Genomic DNA, 21,099 nt, shown 5'->3' with positions numbered 1-21,099 from the left:
GAAAGATAAACATCTCCTTAATCTAACCACGTTTTACGATTTCAAAAAGGTTTTACGGCGAAAGCATAAATTTAGAGTATGTTAGGACAGTACATTTACAAGAGTTGTGTGTAATGTTGTGCCAATTCAAAGACAGGCGTCACCAAAACCATATAATCAGCTAAAATTATGCACTAACCTTTTACAATCTCCAACAGATGACACTCCTAGGACATTGTGTTAGACAATGCATGCATTTTTAGTTCTATCAAGTTCATATTTATATCCAAAAACAGCGTTTTACTGTGGCGTTGATGTTCAGGAAATCGTTTCCCTCCAATAACCGGCATTCAAGTCAGCACCACAAATTAAATAATTAAAATTAGAAAAAATTGGTAAAATATTATATTGTCATTTAAAGAATTATAGATTTACATCTCTTGAACGCAATCAACTTGCCAGATTTAAAAATAACCTTACTGGGAAATCACACTTTGCAATAATCTGAGCACTGCGCCCAGAAAAATACGCGTTGCGATACAGACTAGCCGCCATGTTGGGGAGATCTAAAATCGAAAATACTATGTAAATAATCCATTACCTTTGATTCTCTTCATCAGATGTCACTTCCAGGTATCACAGGTCCATAACGAATGTAGTTTTGTTCAAAAAAGCTCATCATTTATGTCCAAAAATCTCCGTCTTGTTAGCACATGATCTAAGCCCGCCGGACTTCACTTCATGAACGAGGGGAAAAAATATATTTACGTTCGTTCAAACATGTCAAACGTTGTATAGCATAAATCATTAGGGCCTTTTTTAACCAGAACATGAATAATATTCAAGGTGGACGAATGCATTCTCTTTTATAACGTATTGGAACGAGGGTACCCAACATGAACTCGCGCGCCAGGTGTCTAATGGGCCATCATCGTTCCATGGCTCTTGTTCGGTCAGATCTCCCTCCAGAAGACTCAAAACACTTTGTAAAGGCTGGTGACATCTAGTGGAAGCAATAGGAAGTGCCAAAATATTCCTCAGCCCCTGTGTTTTTCAATGGCATAGGTTTAAAGGTAATACAACACATCAGGTATCCACTTCCTGTCAGAAAATGTCTCAGGGTTTTGCCTGCCAAATGAGTTCTGTTATACTCACAGACACCATTCAAACAGTTTTAGAAACTTTAGGGTGTTTTCTATCATATATAATAAGTATATGCATATTCTAGTTACTGGGTAGGATTAGTAACCAGATTAAATCGGGTACATTTTTTTATCCAGCCGTGCAAATACTGCCCTCTAGCCCTAACAGGTTAAGTTTGCTAATGACACAACAGTGGTAGACCTGATTACCGACAACGATGAGACAGCCTATAGGGAGGAGGTCAGAGACAACCTCTCCCTCAATGTGAGCAAGACGAAAGAGCTGATCGTGGACTACAGGAAAAGGAGGGCCGAACAGGCCCCCATTAACATCAACAGGACTGTAGTGGAGAGAGTCGAGAGTTTCGAGTTCCTTGATGTCCACATCACCAATAAACTATCATGTTCCAAACATACCAAGACAGTCGTGAAAAGGGCACAACAACACCCTTTCCCCCTTAGGAGACTGAAAAGATTTGGCATTGGTCCCGAGATCCTCAAAAAGTTATACAGCTGCACCATTGAGAGCATCCTGACTGGTTGCATCACCGCCTGGTATGGCAACTGCTCGGCATCTGACAGTAAGGTGCTACAGAGGTTAGTGTGTACGGCCCAGTACATCACTGGGGCCAAGCTTTATGCCATCCAGGACCTATAAACTAGGCAGTGTCAGAGGAAAGCCCCCAAAATTGTCAAAGACTCCAGTCACCCAAGTCATAGACTGTTTTCTCTGCTACCGTACAGCAAGCGGTACCGGAGCGCCAAGACTAGGACCAAAAGGCTCCTTAACAGCTTCTACCCCCAAGCCATAAGACTGCTGAAAAATGTATCAAATTGCCACCCGCACTATTTACATTGACCCCCACCACCTTTGTTTTTACACTGCTGCTACTCGCTGTTTATTATCTGTACATAGTCATTTACATTTTTACATTTTTGTCATTTAGCAGACGCTCTTATCCAGAGCGACTTACAGTAGTGAATGCATACATTTCATACATTTTTTTCTCCTTAGTCACTTTACCCCTACCTACATGAACAAATTACCTCGACTAACCTGTACCTCCGCACATTGACTCGATACCGGTACCTCCTGTACCTTTTTTTAATTTTTGTTTTCAATTATTTTTACTTTCCTTTATTTAGTAAATATTTTCTTAACTCTTTCTTAAACTGCATTGTTGGTTAAGGGCTTGTAAGTAAGCATTTCACGGTAAGGTCTACACCTGTTGTATTCGGCACGTGACAAATAAAGTTTGATTTGAAAGCAAGAGGGTGTTGCTGTAATTCCTTTCTTCATCAGAACACCATGTCATTGTTTTTTGGCTTTGTTGATTAATGTAAACCTCTCATATATAGTACACTGCTGCTATGGTATCGTTGGATACTATTGTCTCTTTCACTTACACTGTCAGTAGTTGGAAAGCAATCTCTCCATTCTAGAGTGGATGTGGGAGTCAGATTGGCACTCCAACTCAACCTTAGCTATCCAATCCACTATGACTTTATTCATACTTTGGTTTGCTATTCACGGCTTTACCAATACCAGAACACTGATATCATTACAGCGAGACCAAGATGTCTTGATCAAGATGTCTTGGTAAAGACCAGGGTCCTTTCAAACATAGTACTAAACCCATAACGGCCCTAACCTGACAGAACCTTCCACTTACTTGGAGCATCCTGCTCCATCCCAGAACCACAGCCCTGCAGCAGTATCTCAACAGCTAGCCTATAGGGCCTCCGAGAGCCTCTCAGCTGATGGAGCCTCTTATCAACACAGGCCGCCCAGTGAAAGGGACTTAGCAGCTATCAATTAGGGGCCAAACAAATGCAGAGTGATATTAATGGGTGTTCAATGGCAGAGCGTGAGAGGCCTCTCTATGTAGGCTCAACGATCCCCCTCAGCCTCAGATGACTCACAATGCCAACAGGTTGACAGTGTGTTGTTTAGCTTGATCCTGCTAAAACCCTGGAAACCCCAAGAGGAAGGGCCTTTTATCTGCATGGGGCCTCCTAGCTGACTCTCCTGCTGGGGTGGGATCTCTGTGTGGTGACTGCTCTGCTCTGTCAAGTCAACCACTATAGTGTTGCACTTCAGTCGGTCTGGCCCTCTGGGGCTCAGACTGAGTGAAAGGATCTAGTTTCATGTTCTGAATGATGTGGAGAACGTTCAATTAACCATGTCTGAATTTTTGGAAGAGACTTAATGTGAAATACTGTATGTCTTAATTCCAGTCCCAATTATAGACACATTTTTTGTTGATTTATCTTCTCACTTTTCACTTGAGTTTTTCAGAAACAAATATAATTCTGTTGTAGTATGTACTATACACATACGTTTTTCAAATTACAGCCAGGTACTCAAAAGCCTAGGTTGGCTTCATACTGTTCCTCCTCAACCCTCCACACACAGTTATTAAACAGACTAGAGGAGCCAAGCTGCGTTGGGCCGGAGCCCAGAGTTTATTTTAAGAGTTCAGTTTTTCTCCATCTTTCCTCACCTCTGAACTGAATGGGTCGTCCAGATGTAGCTAACTAGTGGGGCCAAGGCGAAGAGAACCGTGGTCCTGGAGAATTCTGCTGCCTCAGCGCTCCCTGGTCCAGCTGGCTCAGCGGCCAGGCCAAGCAGGGTAGGAGTCATTGGTTCCAGCTGCGCCTCCATTTATGGGATGGTTGGACAAATAAATCATGGGATTAGATAGGAGAGGAGAGACTTGGGGAAAGACTGCACCAACCAAGGCCTCCTTAACAGAACAGCACACTGACTGAGAGAGCTCTGTAATAGGCCAGTTGCTCCAAGATCCTTGGACTGATTTCATTGTATTAAGGATATATCCTGCATTCTAGGTCATGCTAGCAGCATTTATTTACTTAATTTGTGTCATGCCAGGCAAAATTGTAAAGATTAAATATTTTCCAAGCAAATTATATTAGTGAGGAGGCATGTAATTGTCTTCTTATCAAATGCAATTTACCATCAAAAAAAGTTATCTTTATTTCTTGCCACATATCAATTTAAGGTTGTTGCTGTGCTATCCCGGGATCCTTTGGATGTCCCTACCCTAAGCCCTAACCTTAACCCTAACCTTAGCTCTAATCCTTACCTTAACAATTTTAAATGTAAACTTCAATGTGGTAGGGACATCCCAAGGAACTGAGATAGCGAGGACCCTCAATTTTATGTCATCTGTACACAGGAATGAAATGTGTGAATATCAAAATCTCTCTTAGCTTAAGCCAGGTCCAGCTCCATTAGCAAAAGCAATGTTGACCTCTTGATGTTATCGTTGTGGAATATTTTTTAGCCACTACGCATGTGTAAAAAAATTAACCCTATTAATAAGAGAAGTGTATCTTGAGTATTTTTATTAAGTCTATTGTTGGACATAATACCCATGCACGCACACACATAAGCAAATTCAATTAATTCATGCTTTTGTCTGAGTGAGGGCCGTTTCAACAAGGCCATTGGTCAGCTGGTTCTGCCCTCAGTAAACACCAGAGACTTTGATAGAAAATAAAAACATGAGGGACTAGATCCTGCCACTGCTGTCACTGGCCAGACAGGTAGCTACTAATTCTCTACAAATTCCCCACTTCGCATGGCTGTAGCAGACTGTGATTTGGTGTGGTCTCTGCATGGCTGCTAGTATTTTTCCTTAAGATGAGATATCCCCTTAATGTGATTAGTTTAATGGCAAATGAATAACCATAACACATCCATGGCAGACGGGTGTGTCATTGATCTGTCTGGATTCATTCAGCCCCCCCTCCTATCCTCTCATCCTCCTCTTCTCTCCTCGGCCTGCTGCTGCGTCAGCCACTCTCCCCTATCGATATGCTCTTGCCCCTTGACCCCTGGGACAGATCAATGGTATTGATCGAGAAGAGCAGGGGCAAGGGCAGGGTCCTCTGACTGGTCCCACCAGTCCGCCCACCTCGACTGCCAGTCAGCTAGTGTGACAAGACATGATGGTCATTAATGTCCCGCTGGCTGATGAGAGGAGGGAAAGGCTAGGGAGGCACTGTGCATCTCAATCTCTGGCCTCCCCTGCCCCCCTGTGCTACTCACATTCCCTGTTCGCCACCACTGGTACTGGTACTGGTACTGCCTGCCTGCCTGCCTGCCTGCCTGCCTGCCAGCCAGCCAGCCAGTCTGTCTTCCTGCCTAGATACCTGTGTGATTGACGCGTGTCGTAAGACACCGTTATCTGATTTCAGACTTATCGTAAAATGGGTGGTGTCATAGCATTTTGATAGTGCATAATGGTTCTCAAAGTCATTGTCTGCACTGCCTTCCGCTGCAAGTTCTTTTTGGGGTTCTTTGAGAAATAGAAGTCTGGTTATTTCTGTGGTGTAAATCATTGTACTCCTGTCATGACAACATTCTCTTTTATATCATTGCTGCATCATAGAGGCTTGAGGGGATGTATTTACTGTACCAGCCTGCTACTCACATTCCTTCATCCTTTAGATTTTTACTTTAATTTATTAAAGACAACCCAGGGTCATTCATGTTTATGACATTGTACACGTTTCCTCAGCCAGTTAAAAAACGACCAACCGTGGTATTCCAAGATTCGCTATACAGTCTAGACTTGAAAAACGGAGAGGATATGGGGAAACGGGAGGAGAGGGAATAGGAGGAGGGGGAAGGAGAGGAGGGTCAAAGCGTGATGTCTAGCCGTGTGTGTGTTGGAGGGGGGGTTAGCTCTTCACTGATTGGAGCGTCTAAGGAAGCACGGTGGTGTGTGTGTGTGTGTGTGTGTGTGTGTGTGTGTGTGTGTGTGTGTGTGTGTGTGTGTGTGTGTGTGTGTGTGTGTGTGTGTGTGTGTGTGTGTGTGTGTGTGTCTGTGTGTGTGTATGAATGTGTGTTTGTGCAGGTCTGTGTGCAGGCGGGGCAGCGGTAGCTCCAGACTTTACAGTGACACGGCTGTAATGAAGCTGATTGATCACCAGTCCTCTCTCCCCCTCTCCCTTCCTCCCCTCGTTTTCTCTCCCCTTCTTCCTCCCACCCGTTGTTCTCTCTCCCCTCTCTCATACACCCCTACCCCCAGCATCACCATCGCCATCACCATGCCTGCTATGAGCCAATGGACTAACCCTTACCCACTCGCATATAGACTTCAACCTTGCCATGGTAGTGACGTTGGCTACAGGAGGAAGATAATGTAATATACCATATTTTTTAACTGTTGACGTTCTTGGTCTTGACCTTGTTCTGAGCTCAAATACAGATGCCTGTGTGTGAGGCACCAGAGTGATTTTTCTGAAGGATCTCTGCATTGCAGCAAAGCCATGACGTGGGGTTTTCGCAGTTTTGAATAAAAGCAAATAACCAATCAATGATGATATTTGCAGGCCCCCTTTACCTTTCCCCTCTTTGTTGTACGGGGTCGCAACCCTAATCCACCCAGGGTGTTGAGGTTGATAGATCGGGGGCTCTGAATTTAGGATGTGCCGCCAAGGGCAGATCTCATTCAGATAGAGAAGAAAAACACGTTGTCTGCTCCTTTGTTTTGCTCTGTCTTATGACTTCGTTCCATTTGCTGTGTCTCGTATCGTTTTAGTGTTTCGGATGGGGAGGACAGTGAAGCTTGAACGCTGTTGGAGTGTGCAGGAAAAAGACGTACAGATAGCCTATGTGAGACTATATGTCTCTAACTAATCACTATTCAGCAGGGAGTCTACAGTATGACGGAATGGTTTTGCTAAAGGTCCTTCTTTATTAACTGCAGCACTGTAGTGTGGATGTGGTGTGGAGTCTTAAGGGCATAGATAGACGGGCTGCAAGAAAGAGAGAAACAGATAGAATGCTTGAGTTTAGGTTTAGCCACTTCTGTCCAAAACCTATCCAAGCAGAGAACTCACAAACAATCATGTCCTGTGATTTCTGTGATTTTTTTTCTGCTTGTGTGTCATTCAGCATCTCTATAGGTGTATGCTGTTAATTGAGTATCTATTGAATATTTTTATAAAGCTGTTATGCTGTACTTTGTATGGTCTGACTGATGAAATACAGTCCTGTCAGACCGTCATCTGTCGGTGTGCACGCATCAGCGCTTAGGTCATAATATTGTGACAGTGTCAGTTTTCAGTGTTAGGTGACCCTGTCATTGTCTGTCGGTGTCTGTATCTTGTGTGTTGGGGGACTGTGACAGTGTCTGTTGGAGTTTTTGGTCTGTTGTCCTTGTCAATTTGTCTGTGTACTACTGTTTTGTCAACGACTGTGTCTGAGTTTTGTGTTTACACGTCTGTGATGGCGTCCGTACTCTGTGTTATTTGTCAGTATGCCTTGTGTTGTGTGTCTGTTGTGTGACAGCATGAGCCACTTTAGAGCATCTTGCTCCTTGGCCAACCAGCCAGGCGTTGGAATTGATCATCAGCACAGGTGGAACGTGTGCGCCAGCCGAGGTTGTATGGGAGTGAGAGAGAGAAAAAGAGAGAGAGAGGGAGGGCTATAGCTGCAGACTCCCGCTGCCGTAGCGTAGTACCACTCTGGGCGAGTAAGCAGCCACAGACGGGAGTCACAGAGACGAGCAGACAGGTAGAGACCTGGGGATGGGGAGGAGGGGGTGATGGGAATAGCATGTGGGCAGTGTTTTGGGAGACAAAATGTTTTGGCATCACCATTTTCTTGTGATGGCCCTGTTGTCACTGTGGTGTTGGTGTTGGACCTACGTGGAAAAAAACAGGGTAGATCACTGTCACGACACGGCTGGTGGTCCTGGAGCCTAAGGGGGGAGGTGAGATGGAGCTGATGATGCAAGTGGTGAGGGGAGGGGGGGTGGAGGAGGGGGAGAAGGGGGAGGAGAGGTGTCCCACCTCACTGACCTGCGTCTGGCTCAGCCCCGGACTCCTCAGCATCTCCCTTTCTGTTTTTCTTTTTTCCCTGCTACTTTTTCTCTCCTTTTCCCCCTCATCCCTCGCTTAAAGATAGATGACAGAGGCGTAGTCGGCACGGACACGGAGGAGTGTGTGAGGCGAGGCGCGAGGCGACAGAAAGAACACTCGCGTTTCCGGAAGCGTCCGCTTTGCTCCCCGTTCCCCTGAGAAAGGCATCTATCTAACTATTAGTGGGAGGAGTTGGGAGGGGGGAGGGGTGAGGAGGGTTTGTGTAGGGTGAACAAGGGGTGAAAATGACATGTAAATGTTTTGGCTGCGGTGCTTTGTTAAGATTCATGACAGGGCAGTTTGGTTTCTTTCATGGCAATATGATTGTGTGGCTCTGGTTACCACCGCCTGTGTCTGTACTCGGTGTGTGTCTGAACTCTGTATTTGTGATGAGAGGAAAGCTCTGTGACTGAATGTGGCTTGTTGTTCGGCTCTGTGGTGGTGACAACTTATTTCTGTACCGTGCAGAGCTCGCCACCATGGCAGTGGGGCGAGGGGGATTGGGTGTAAGCAGGGGGAGACTGTTAGCAGTAGAGACAGCAGTGTGTGTGAAGGGGGGGAGGGGGTGCAGTTAGATGCGTGGAGTGGGGGAGCACGAGTTCTGGAAGATGCTCTGCTCTGGGTTTCTTTTGTTATTATCTTACTCTGGTTAGTATCGCTTTTTACCTGCCACTTCCGCAAAAGCTGGTCAGCCAAGAGAGTGGTGGCGTCACGTAATGATACATTTTCTTATTATTTCATTTATGACTGAGGCTATCCATGGAGGGGGGGGGGGGTTAGAGTCTCCGGTCACCCCCGTAATGGAAGCCCTCAGACTGGGGCCGTCAGGTGGTCAGCTCTCCTCCCTGGCGGTGGCTGTGGTGATCAGCAGCGGTCAGTGCAGGCGACGGGTTGGAGGGTCCGGTGCAGTGGTCAGCACTGGGGCCATCCATCCCAAGGGGGAGAAGGAGATGTAGACTGATGATCCGCGTGCATGTCGACGCTCAGAGGACAAAGAGGCGAGACTGTGCCTGGCTGGGGGGCTTTCCTCTGCCAGCACAAAGGCTAGTTAGCGCAGAGCAGAGAGTGCTGGCTCGCCTGTCTGAGCCTGGCTCTGCCCTGCGACGTGGAAAATGTAACTCTGATCGTCTCCAGCGAACCTTATTGCTCTCTTTTCCTCTCTTTGACCTCTCTTATATCGCCTTCTTCATCTTTGTCTCTGCTATTATTATCTTGTTGCTGTGGTGTTACAATTTATTGTGTTTGTGGCGTTTGTGTGTTCTGATACGTCTGTCTATGCCTTTCTTTGTGTGCGGAGCATTCAGCTTATCTTTTACTTGAGCTCTCTGAAATGAAGGAATAAGTTATCTGCAGTGAAGGAGGGGAAAAATGGGGACTTTTTTTCTTCCACAGCAGGCGACTGTTGTTTGACCAAGTCTTTCAGCACATTACCCAAGCGGTCAGAACGGACAGGACACTGGCCAGACAGACACGTGGAGGTGGTTTTGGGGCAGGAGGGAGGCACCAAGGGGTGGTGGTAGTGAGAGAAGTGTGCCATGCTGCTCACACCCCTGTCCGACCGACTGACTGTGTGCGGCTCCTCAGTGCCAGGACCCTGTTGTACTTCTCCTGCTCCCTGAGACCCTAACTTGTGAGCTCTCTTCATGAAAAATCACGGGTTAGGCTCTTGGGACGCTGGCGGAGGGCATGAGCGACTACAGTAGCAACCCAATGTGCCTGCCAAGGGTGGAGTCGGGATGGAACAGCTGCTGACATCAATGTGACACACATCAGGATGTATGGGGAAAGGGAGGAAGGGGAAGACCGAGAGAGAAAAGGGGGATGAGGAAGGGGGACCGAAAGAAAGCATTGTTGGTAGTGAAATTAAAACGTAGATTTCTTTCTTGATGAGCTTTACTAATGATTTAGCCCTCGCTCACATCCCTATGTGTACAATGTATGATCGCCCTTACAGTGGGTCCTCACTTAGTAGTTGCGTCATATCGCGATACACTGCGGTATGCCATGGTACGGTACTGCACGTTACAGTGTGTGACGTCATAGTATTTTGCTGTCAGCCACCGTTGCCATTAATGCTTGTGCGAACCATCAGAGGGCATCTTTGAACACATCTACTCCAGCCTGGCGGGCCTACAGTAAGACTACAAAATAAAGCCATGTTGTCGACACTTTTATGAGTTTAACCTTCTGAATTATTATATTGAAGAAAGATTTTTTTCTTTGTTTTTCGTTTGTCTACTGTAATGTAGCCTATATTTTATTATCTTAAATGATTGTCAGGGGTTCCCCTTTCATCGAACCTAATGTGTCAAAATAAAATATAAATTTGTGACAAAACTGCATAATGGTATTCGCTTTATGAAAACTAGCCACTGCAAATGACGCAGAGTAAAATAGGCTACTTGTTACGGGAGAGGAGGACGCTGCAGCGGGAAAGAGTGATAGTCCCCAGTCTATATAAAGTGAGTTTCTGAAACACGGAGTCATTCTTTGCTGATGCGAAGAAGAAACTGAATGAAAGAGAGTACAGGGAGGAAAAAACTACAGGCAAGTCATCTGTATGGGCCTCATTTACACACATTGTGGATACGGAGGGGAAAAAGGTTGGCCGTATTTTCAAGACCTGAGCTATTTAATTTATTTGTTTTATTTATGAAATTACTAGTTTATTTAGGCTATAAATGTCTTGGTACTTTGTAAAGTTCATGGCGTCGTTAACCTTAATAAGGGCCCCAGGACCTGTGGAAGCAAAATAGTCCTATAACATCAAAGATCCACCACCATATTTGACCATAGGTGTATGAAGAACTTTTCTGCATATATGCTTCGTTTTTCGATGCCAAAGATCTTGGCCATGTCAGATGACATGAAAATAGAACCCTTGGCCACGCACACCAGTGGTGGGTTTGGTGTCCAAAATCGGAAGCATATGCAGAAAAGTACCTCATACCTACAGTAAAATATGGTGGTGCATTTTTGTTATGGGGCTATTTTGCTTCCACTGGTCCTGTTGGCCCTTGTTAAGGTCAATGGCATCATGAACTTTACCAAGTACCAGGACATTTTAGCCAAAAACCTGGTTGCCTCTGACAAATATTCCAGCAAGACAAAAACCCCAAGCACACATCAAAATCCACAAAGAAATGGTTAATTGACCACAAAATCCAAATTTTGCAATGGCCATCTCAGTCTCTGGACTTGAACCCCATTGAAAACCTGTGGTGTGAAATGAAGAGGGCAGTCCATAAGCGCAGATGTAGGATATCAAGGATCTGGAAAGATGATGATCTAAGATCCCTCCTAATGTGTTCAAATTCATCGAATTTTTGAAAAAGTTATCTTTTTGAGATGTATTTTATTATTTGTTGTATTAGTATAAAAATGATATAATTTCACTTTTTTTGCATGCATTATAGCTCAGTATTTGTATTATTTATTTTATACAGTCTTTTTTGCTCATCTTTATCAATTGTGCCAATAATTATGGACCTGACTGTATAGCAGACAGATATTTCTTCAAGTTCATCTTTCAGTAATGTATGAAGTCATCTGAAAGCATGCTTTAATTTGACCATCCCTGCAACTGCTTTATGATGTGAAACTAAATTGATAGAAATAAGTTCCCCTGAAGACTCAATTACATGTTAAGAACCCCAACCCAGCAAACCTGAAGTTAGGAATAAAAATACTCTTCTAATGGAAACATTTGCAATCATCAATGTTAACTATATGAGACAAAGCGTTTTTTTTTTAAATAAACAGTTATGAATTACTGTGTTTGCACTATAAATTCTACACTATATGGAATTATAATACACGTTTGTTCAGCACATAACATTGTTTATCCATGTAAACAGTTTACCATATTGTTTTCTGAATTGGTTTTATTTATTTACCAACATTATATGTAAAGATCTACAAGATTATTATGGAAACTAGGTGATGTTAAAGCAGTTTACCTATATATTATAATAAAAATAAGATAAATGAAGTATTTTGCATTGCATAGTTGATGAATTTCTAGCCCTAACTTATTTCAGGCATGTTTCATACATGTGTAAAGGCTTTTTATAAACCTTATTCCATGTCAAATTATCGACTTCCTTGAAATAAAGGAAAGGCCCTCAGGAATTCATCTTAATTCAGGGAGATGGAGAAGATTTCAGATAGGATGTCAAATGAAAACACATTATTTGTCACTATACAAAATCAAAACTTTTGACCAAGACAATCTAATTACAAACTCATACAAATTCCCCCTGTCCTTAACACTGATCTCTGTTAAAGAGATGTAAATTCATTCACCCTCACAGCTGACCTAATTTTTTTTACTTTCTGCTTTTCCCGAGGCAGCTTGCTTTTATAAAAAACGAATTTCTACTAAATTACCCACATTAGAAATGCAGTTTCAAAACAATTGATTTTCTCTCTATGCCCGCTCCCTCTCTCTTTCTCACACACACACTCACTCACTAATTATGTTTTTTCCCTATCTACTCCCTGTTTGGTGTTCATAGTGAACAGTGCTGATGCCAACTAATCAGTCTGTGTCTGTGCCACAGAGCCCCCAGCAACAGCTAAAGGAGTGAGTGCCATGCCCCCATGAATACCAAGCAGTCAGACACGGCGCAGCGAGTGCAGAGCTGGTGCCCACAAAACAGTTAGACAGTTTTATTAGGATGTGTCTGACACGTGGCGAAGCCTGGCAGGCACGGAGGCAGCTAGCACTCGTAGGAAACCCACTGATGAAATCTTCAACTCAGCGCTAGGCTGCTAGCTCCCACAACACTTTCAAAGCAGGCTGGCTGCCCTGCTCTTCTCAGCCCATATCCTCATCTGAAGGAGTCAATACATAAATATATTACACAGTGAAATCATCTCAGCAACCCTCAGGGCTTTAGCCTTTAACACTGTTCAATAGGGAATAGCCTAGCCCTAGAAAACTTGTGAAATTTCAAGTTATTTTACAATTAGAAACTGGTGCAAATTAGAAGGATTTATTTGGCACTGAAATGCAGTACAGTAGCCTCAAAGGCTAAAATGCTGTGCTACAGCATGGAGAGAATCCAAAAATAGAGTAAAAGAGAATTCTGGATATGACTTTTGGTTATCTCCAGGCTACAAGTTGAGAATTATATCTTTGGTCTTCCTCTATCGTCTTCCTATGTTTAGTGGATTCTACAACGTCAAATGAGAACAAGGGATAATGATAGAATTTAAGACAGACACATTTAAATAAATGAATAGCTCAAACATTGCAGGTTTCTGAGATGTAGTGTAAAATCCCTGTAAATTTAGACAATTCACAATTCAAACAATTAACTCTCCCTCCCTCATCTCATTTTGATATGTTGAAGGTTGATGACCTCTGATGGAGAAGTGTTTGTTTACTCTGCAAAAAGAAAATGAACAAAGAAAACGAAACATTGAAAATGAGCAGGGAAAAACTATCAGTGCTGACCAATAAGAAACCACCTCATACCTTGTGGCACTTTATGTGTATCATTAGACATCAGCAACTGTTTATATTATTTATGTAAAAAAAAAAAAAAAGAGGTATGCTAATTCATTCCTTTGAAGCAAATATAGACAGAAGGTACAGTAGGACAGACCTCTTGTCTGAAGCTGGTTTGGACTTTATGTAATGAGATTTTATCTTGAACCACTGTGGAGGTGGGTCCTCAAGTTAAAGAGGTAAACATACTGTGTTGTAATTTCTCCCATTGATCATCAGCAACAGCAGTTCTACATTATGTCATGTATCAAAATCCCCTCTTACCATATAGAGCAATGGTTTCCAACCAGGGGTACTAAGACTTAGTATCAGGTAAGACCCAAGTGCAGACTGTGTTGAAGTAACAATGTTTATTGCAACCGGGGCAGGCAAACGACAAGTCAAGGCAGGCAGGGGTCAATAATCCAGAGTAGTGGGGCCAAGGTACAGGATGGCAGGCAGGCCCAGGTCGGTAATCCAGAGTAAGGGCAAAGGCACAGGGCAGCAGGCAGGCTCAGAGTCAGGACATGCAAGGATCAAAACCAGGATGCAAAAAAAGAGCAACTGGAGAAAAGCAGGTGCTGAGACAAACCACTGGTTGACTTGAACAAACAAGACAAACTGGCCCAGACAGACAGAAAACACAGTTATAAATACCCAAGGGATAATTGGGGAAGATGGGCGACACCTGGAGGGGGGTGGAGACAAGCACAAGGACAGGTGAAACAGATCAGGGCGTGACACTTAGGTCATCACTAGTTACCACAATCACAGACACAGTCATACATATGGCTAAATCCTGCCTATTTCTACAATTTATCTTCTTAAAATCTGATGTTAAACCTAACCCTAACCTCACCTTATGCCTAACACTAACCTTAAATGAAGAAATCATGCATTTTTTTTTAGATATTGCCAATTTTGACTATGTGGCTGTGGTAACTAGTGACAACTGAAGACTCATGACACCATAGGCTTACTGGTAAAATGCACGAGGAGGTACTTCAGGGGTACTCCGGGCAGAGCAAAATTCAGTTGGTGGTACAGTAATCGAAAAAGGTTGGGAACCACTGATTTAGAGTAATTAAACCATATAAATCTCTAGTAATATGGATTGGAATTGGACATATTAGGATACATATTAGTGCATTCAGACATTTAGGAAGAGGCCTGGATAGTGTAGTTTAACAAAAAGGAGATCAAATATGCCTCTGACACAATAAATGTATTGAGTGAAACTCCAACCATCTATCCATTTCTATTTCCATTTAACAACCAGTGTGACATTTTGTACTGCATTCAGAATCTCTGGCTCAGCAAAAATGTGTGATATACTGCGAACCACATTCATCAAGGCATTTCTTACATAAATATCTTTCAATATGTAGTTCCATGTTCTCTGTTAGTCATCAGTTTCTTGCAGCAGAAAATATTGATTCCATCCCTGACCAGCCGTGGATAAACCCTGGTTCCAGATTATTCTAAATTAAAGTGTGTTCGCCGACGGACCCAGGGTGTATGAAGAAAAAGATTGCATTCTATTCTAAAGAGGGCACATTTTGATTGGACAGAGTTGACACAGAAATCAGATGGATTTAAAAGGAATTATCGTCTTGTTTTCTACCATTGATTGTCAGGCATTGCGGAGCTGCAGCTCAGTGGATCTCTTATCTCAGGTAGATGGGGGGGAACAGCAGGTGTGTATGATTGCATGGTGAGTAGGGGGGGTGGAGGGGACGGACCACTGAGGCACGGGGTGTGGCGGGGGGGGAACTATGTCTGAGTTTCCAGACACTGCGGCAGGAAGCCAGCCAGTCACCTGAACACACAAAAACCACACAAATGACACTTCCCCGCACACACCCCGGTGTTCGTCCCCATTAAAGCAAATGTAATTTTCTGTTTTAATCCATTTGGGGGGAATGTAGTGCTAAAGACAATATACCATTTAGCACTTTAGACAATATAACCATAATCAATGACACAAAAACACAAAGGGCCAAGTTTTCCCTTTTATGCTCAGGCCAGCGGTGGCCAGGAATAAAGTTCATTACAGTAAGTTGAACATTGGAGTGTGAACACACTATCGAATGGACAGTATCTACCTCTGGCTGCACTGAGACATCGTTTTAACCACAGGCATAGGGATGGAGTATAGAGACACTGATGTCTAGACAGTGGTATTGAATATATGGTTATTGTTCACTAAAAGACCTTAGCATGTCCACTGGCACTTTAAGTTTGCCTGAGTGTGTGTCTGTGCGTGCATGAGTGAGTGCATGTCTATGTGCATGTGTTATGTGTGCATTCTATCTATGTAAGTGCGGCCCAAGATGGTGTTCTAGCTGGGTACCCCGCCCATTCCCTCCCTCCTCCCCACATCCACGGTTGCCTCCCTGCCTCTCACTTCGTCAGAGGTGTTGCCACGGAAACGCGGTATCTGGCTGCAGGCTTGCTGGAGTTATTGAACCGCAACTGGCTGGGATAATTAGACTCTGGGACTTGAATGTGACCTACAGCTGGCTTGGCTGTGTCGCCACAGAGAAATGCTTTTAACCCGTTGGTTAGTTGGCCACCAGACACTTGGACCAATGAATGTACCTTTTACCCGGCAAGGACATGTTCAATAAAGAGACTGTAGACTTAGTCCCAGAGATACTGCACACAGACCTGCACAAACACACATTCATACACACACACACACACACACACACACACACACACACACACACACACACACACACACACACACACACACACACACACACACACACACACACACACACACACACACACACACACACACACACACACACACACACACACACACACACACACACACACACACACCAATCCTGCATTCTGGCTTCCATTGTGTCACTACAAAGAAATCATGACAGAGGAAGTTCCTTGTGTTTCCTCGAGTGCACTGCACTGCCCAACCCATGCACAGTTGGTCACATGGACACACAATCTGTTCACTCATATTTCACGGCAGGGGCAGCAGGTAGCCTAGTGGTTAGTGGTTAGAGCGTTGGACTAGTAACTGAAAGGTTGCAAGATCAAATCCCCGAGCTGACAAGGTAAATAACTGTCGTTCTGCCTCTGAACAAGGCAGTTAACCCACTGTTCCTAGGCCGTCATTGAAAATAAGAATTTGTTTTTAACTGACTTGCCTAGTTAAATAAAGGTAAAAATAAAAAATAAACTCATATTTCACACACTGAATGGTACGATGTGAATTACTCTGCCTGAATCTTTGTGTAACTCAGATATATGAATCCAAATTACTTTTTTCCACGGAATGTTCCTGAAATGTTCATCCTCCAGTCATTGTAAACATCCTTTTTCCTGGTTTTCCTTCTCTCACTAATTGCTGTCATTATCCTTTCTTGTTTAGGTACTGTGGAGCAGTTATTGAAAGAATTATAGATATACTACTCCTTAATGCAACCGCTGTGTCAGATTTTAAAATAGCTTTTCGGCGAAAGCACATTTTTCAATATTCTGAGTACAGAGCTCAGCCATCAAAGCAAGCTATACAGTTACCCGCCAAGTTCTGGAGTCAACTAAACTCAGAATTAGTATTATAAACCTTCCCTTACCTTTGCTGATCTTCGTCAGAATGCACTCCCAGGACTCCCCTTCCACAAGAAATGTTCGTTTTGTTCGAAATACTCCATATTTATGTCCAGATACCTCCTTTTGTTCGCGTGTTTAGGTCACTAATCCAAAGGCATAACGCGAGAGCGCAGAACCAGAGACGAAAAGGCAAATAGTTCCATTACCGTTCATAGAAACATGTAAAACGATGTTTACAAACAATCCTTAGGGTCTTTTTAACATAAAACGTAGATAATATTCCAACCGGACAATAGCGCATTCATTACAGAGGAAAAAGAAGGAGAGGCACGCCAACGTGCCCACGCAGTAAACAACTCACTGGTCCCAGGCAGTCCACTGATTGACTGAGCTCCTATTCTCTGCCCAGTAACAGTAGACGGATGAAACAAGTTTCTAAAGGCTGTTGACAGCCAATGGAAGCCTTAGGAAGTGCTAAATGACCCCACAGACACTGTAGTTTGAACAGGGATTAGATAGAAGAACTACAAGTCACTTCCTGGTTGGATTTTTTCTCAGGTTTTTGCCTGCCATATGAGTTCTGTTATACTCACAGACATAATTCAAACAGTTTTAGGAACTTCAGAGTGTTTTCTATCCAAATCTACTAATAATATAATATCCTACCTTCTGGGCCCGAGAAGCAGGCAGTTTAATTTGGGCACGTATTCATCTGAATTTCTGAATACTGCCCCCTGTCACCAAGAAGTTTTAACATCTCGAACCTTACCCTCAGTTTCACCATATTATTATTTTACATTTGGAAACATTAGTCTATGTGTTTTAATTATATTAGTCTCTGTGTTTTAATTATACTTTCCTCCATTTTGGTCCACATGGCGCATTGTCTCGCCATGAGTCAGTAGAAATGTCAGGCGTGTTGGCTGCTGCTCTGCCAGACAGACAGCCTGGAGCTGGGTAATTAGCCAGAGTCGTTTGGGGCATGTGGCTCTGCAGACCTAGATGCCCACTGTGCACAGGGAGACACCAGACAACCTTTTAGTCTGCCCCGTCCCACTGCAGTCACTTAAAACACTGATGTATGTCCCCTCTCTCTGCCTCTATCTCCCTCTCTCTCTCTTTTCTTGTTTCTCTTTTTTATCTAACTCTCTTTCCCTCTCACTCTTTATTTCACTCTGTCTCTTGTGTTCTCTCTCTCTCTCCCCTCTCTCTCTCTTTCTCCCTCTCTGTCTGTTTCCCCAGGATGAAGAGAAGTAGGTAGCCAAGGTGTAAGGGACAGGGTGGCTGAAGGGAGGCGTTCCTCAGACGGAGCAGAGCAGAACGCTCTCTCCTCCTCTCCCCTTGTCATTAGTATGCAGTGGCTGTTCCCCAGGCGACAGGGCCACTGGGTTCGGGCTGAGCTTACGGCAAGAGGAACGTCAGCGACACAGAGGAGAGGAGGACAGCAGGTAAGGGTAATGAGAACAGGCAGAAAAAGGGAGGAAAGAGAGGAGGGAAGGGGAATACAAGAGAAAGGAGGGCAAGATGTCCCAAGGGGCTTTGGAGGTGAGGCACCGCCTGACCCTTCACACTCCGTACACTGTCCAGACACACACACACACACCTAATCTCTTCAAAAAAGGGTTCCAAAAGGGTTATTTGACTGTCCCCATAGGATAACCCTTTTTGGTTCCAGGTAGAACCCTTTTTAGTTCTACCTGGAACCAAAAACAGTTTGTCAAAGGTTTCTCCAATAGGGACAGCCAAAGAACCCTTTTAGGTTCTAGATAGAAACAAAAAGGTGCTAAGTGTACAGTGCATTCAGAAAGTATTCAGACCTCTTCACTTTTTCCACATTTTTTTATGTTACAGCCTTATTCTATAATGGATTACATTTTTTAAATTCCCCTTATCAATCTATACACAATACCTCATAATGACAAAGCAAAAACAGGTTTTTAGACATTTTTTCACACAATGAGTAAAAAATAACACATTTACAGAAGTACTCAGTACTTTGTTCAAGCACCTTTGGCAGCAATTACAGCCTTGAGTCTTCTTGGATATGATGCTAAAAGCTTGGCACATATGTATTTGGGGTGTTTCTCCCATTCTTCTCTGCAGATCCTCTCAAGCTCTGTCAGGTTGGATGGGGAGCATCGCTGCACAGCTATTTTCAGGTCTCTCCAGAAATGTTTGATCACTTTCAAGTCCGGAATGTTTTGGGCCACTCAAGGACATTCAGAGACTTGTTCCGAAGCCACTCCTGCATTGTCTTGGCTGTGTGCTTAGGGTCTTTGTCCTGTTGGAAGGTGAACCTTCGTCCCAGTCTGAGGTCCTGAGTGCTCTGAAGCAGGTTTTCATCAAGGATCTCTCTGTACTTTGCTCTGTTCATCTTTCCATCGATCCTGATTAGTCTCCCAGTCCCTGCCATTGAAAAAACATTGCCACAGAATGATGCTGCCACCACCATGCTTCACCGTAGGATTGGTGCCAGGTTTCCTCCAGACGTGACTCTTTGCATTCGGGCCAAAGAGTTCAATCTTGGTTTCATCAGACCAGAAAATGTTGTTTCTCATGGTCTGAGAGTCTTTAGCTGCCTTTTGGCATACTCCAAGTGGACTGTTATGTGCCTTTTACTGAGGAGTGGCTTCCATCTAGCTACTCTAACGGCCTGATTGGTGGAGTGCTGCAGAGATGGTTTTCCTTCTGGAAGGTTCTCCCATCTCCACAGAGGAACTCTCACAGAGGAACTCATCTCTCAGCTCTAGGAAGAGTCTTGGTGGTTCCACACTTCATACAGTAGATGGAGGCCACTGTATTTTTGGGGACAATGCTGAATAAATGTTTTTGTACCCATCCCTAGATCTATGCCTCGACACAATCCTGTCTCGGAGTTCTACGGACTATTCCTTCAACCTCATGGCTTGGTTTTTGCTCTGACATGCACTGTCAACTGTGGGACGTTATATAGACAGGTGTGTGCCTTTTTCAAATCATGTCCAAACAATTGAATTTAACACAGGTGGACTCCAATCAAGTTATAGAAACATATCAAGGATGACCAATGGAACAGGACACACCTGTTCTCAATTTCGAGTCTCATAGCATATGGTCTGAATACTTAGATATGTGTTTTTAATTTTTTATACATTTTCACACATTTTTGAAAACTGTTTTTGCTTTGTCATTATGTCATTGGGTGAAGACTGATATGGAAAAATAAATAATGTAATCAATTTTGGAATAAGGTTGTAACGTAACAAAATGTGGAAACAGTCATGTGGTCTAAATACTTTCTGAATGCGCTGTATATGTATTAAAGGTCCAATGCAGTTGTTTTATTCTCAATATCAAATATAATTTCTGGGTAACAATTAAGTACCTTACTGAGATTATTTTTTAAGTAAAATGGTAAAAAAAAAAAAAAATTGCTTCTTAGCAAAGAGCACTGGGCCTTTAATGCCTAAACACCCGACTAGATACGTTATGTCAAGCGCACATCATGTATCCAAAAAGCAAGAACAAATGTATTCTCTCTCACAAACACACAAGGGGAGTTTGGGTAATGTTTGGTACTTTTGGCTTTTTTCTTTGTAAGAGCCTTTATGACTATATAGTGATAATGTAATGCTTCTTGAGATACACGTTATATCTTGAGCTTTACAGCATATGATTTCGTCCAATATTTTGTATTTTATTATGTTGTTACATAAACATGTTTTTTGTTTTTTTTAAACATTCAAATGATTGAATGCAAACAGTGTAAAATGTCATTACAAATTGGGTGAAAATAAACAGATTAATATTACACATTTGTCTGTCTTTTGGTATTTCTAAGGATCTCTATAGCCTACTGTATATTTTCAACCCTGGTCATATATACTGAACAAAAATATAAACGTAACATGCAACGATTTCAAAGATTTTGCTGAATTACAGTTCATATAAGGAAAACAAATCAAATATTATTTGTCACATGCGCCGAATACAACAGGTGTAGACCTGTCAGGCCCTAACCATAGA

At 43.2% G+C, this 21,099-nt stretch overlaps 1 long non-coding RNA gene across 2 annotated transcripts in view; it reads left to right on the top strand.

Annotated features, from left to right (window-relative positions):
* Nucleotides 1-20,884, top strand: part of LOC106567934 (uncharacterized) — an 81,872-nt gene extending 60,988 nt beyond the window's left edge. Inside the window, exons 3-4 of one of the 2 annotated variants that reach the window (XR_001320198.3) lie at nucleotides 18,337-18,542; nucleotides 19,940-20,884. This is a non-coding gene — a long non-coding RNA (uncharacterized LOC106567934). Of the gene's footprint in view, nucleotides 1-18,336 lie in introns of both variants that reach the window. The other variant, XR_001320196.3, reaches the window with a different exon arrangement.
* The last annotated feature ends 215 nt before the right edge of the window (nucleotides 20,885-21,099 follow it).

Source organism: Salmo salar, chromosome 13, assembly GCF_965601325.2.
Source record: "Salmo salar chromosome 13, fSalSal1, whole genome shotgun sequence".
Taxonomy (NCBI): Eukaryota; Metazoa; Chordata; class Actinopteri; order Salmoniformes; family Salmonidae; genus Salmo; species Salmo salar.
The sequence above is the reverse complement of the archived record's forward strand: the minus strand, read 5'-3'. Positions and strand labels throughout refer to the sequence as shown.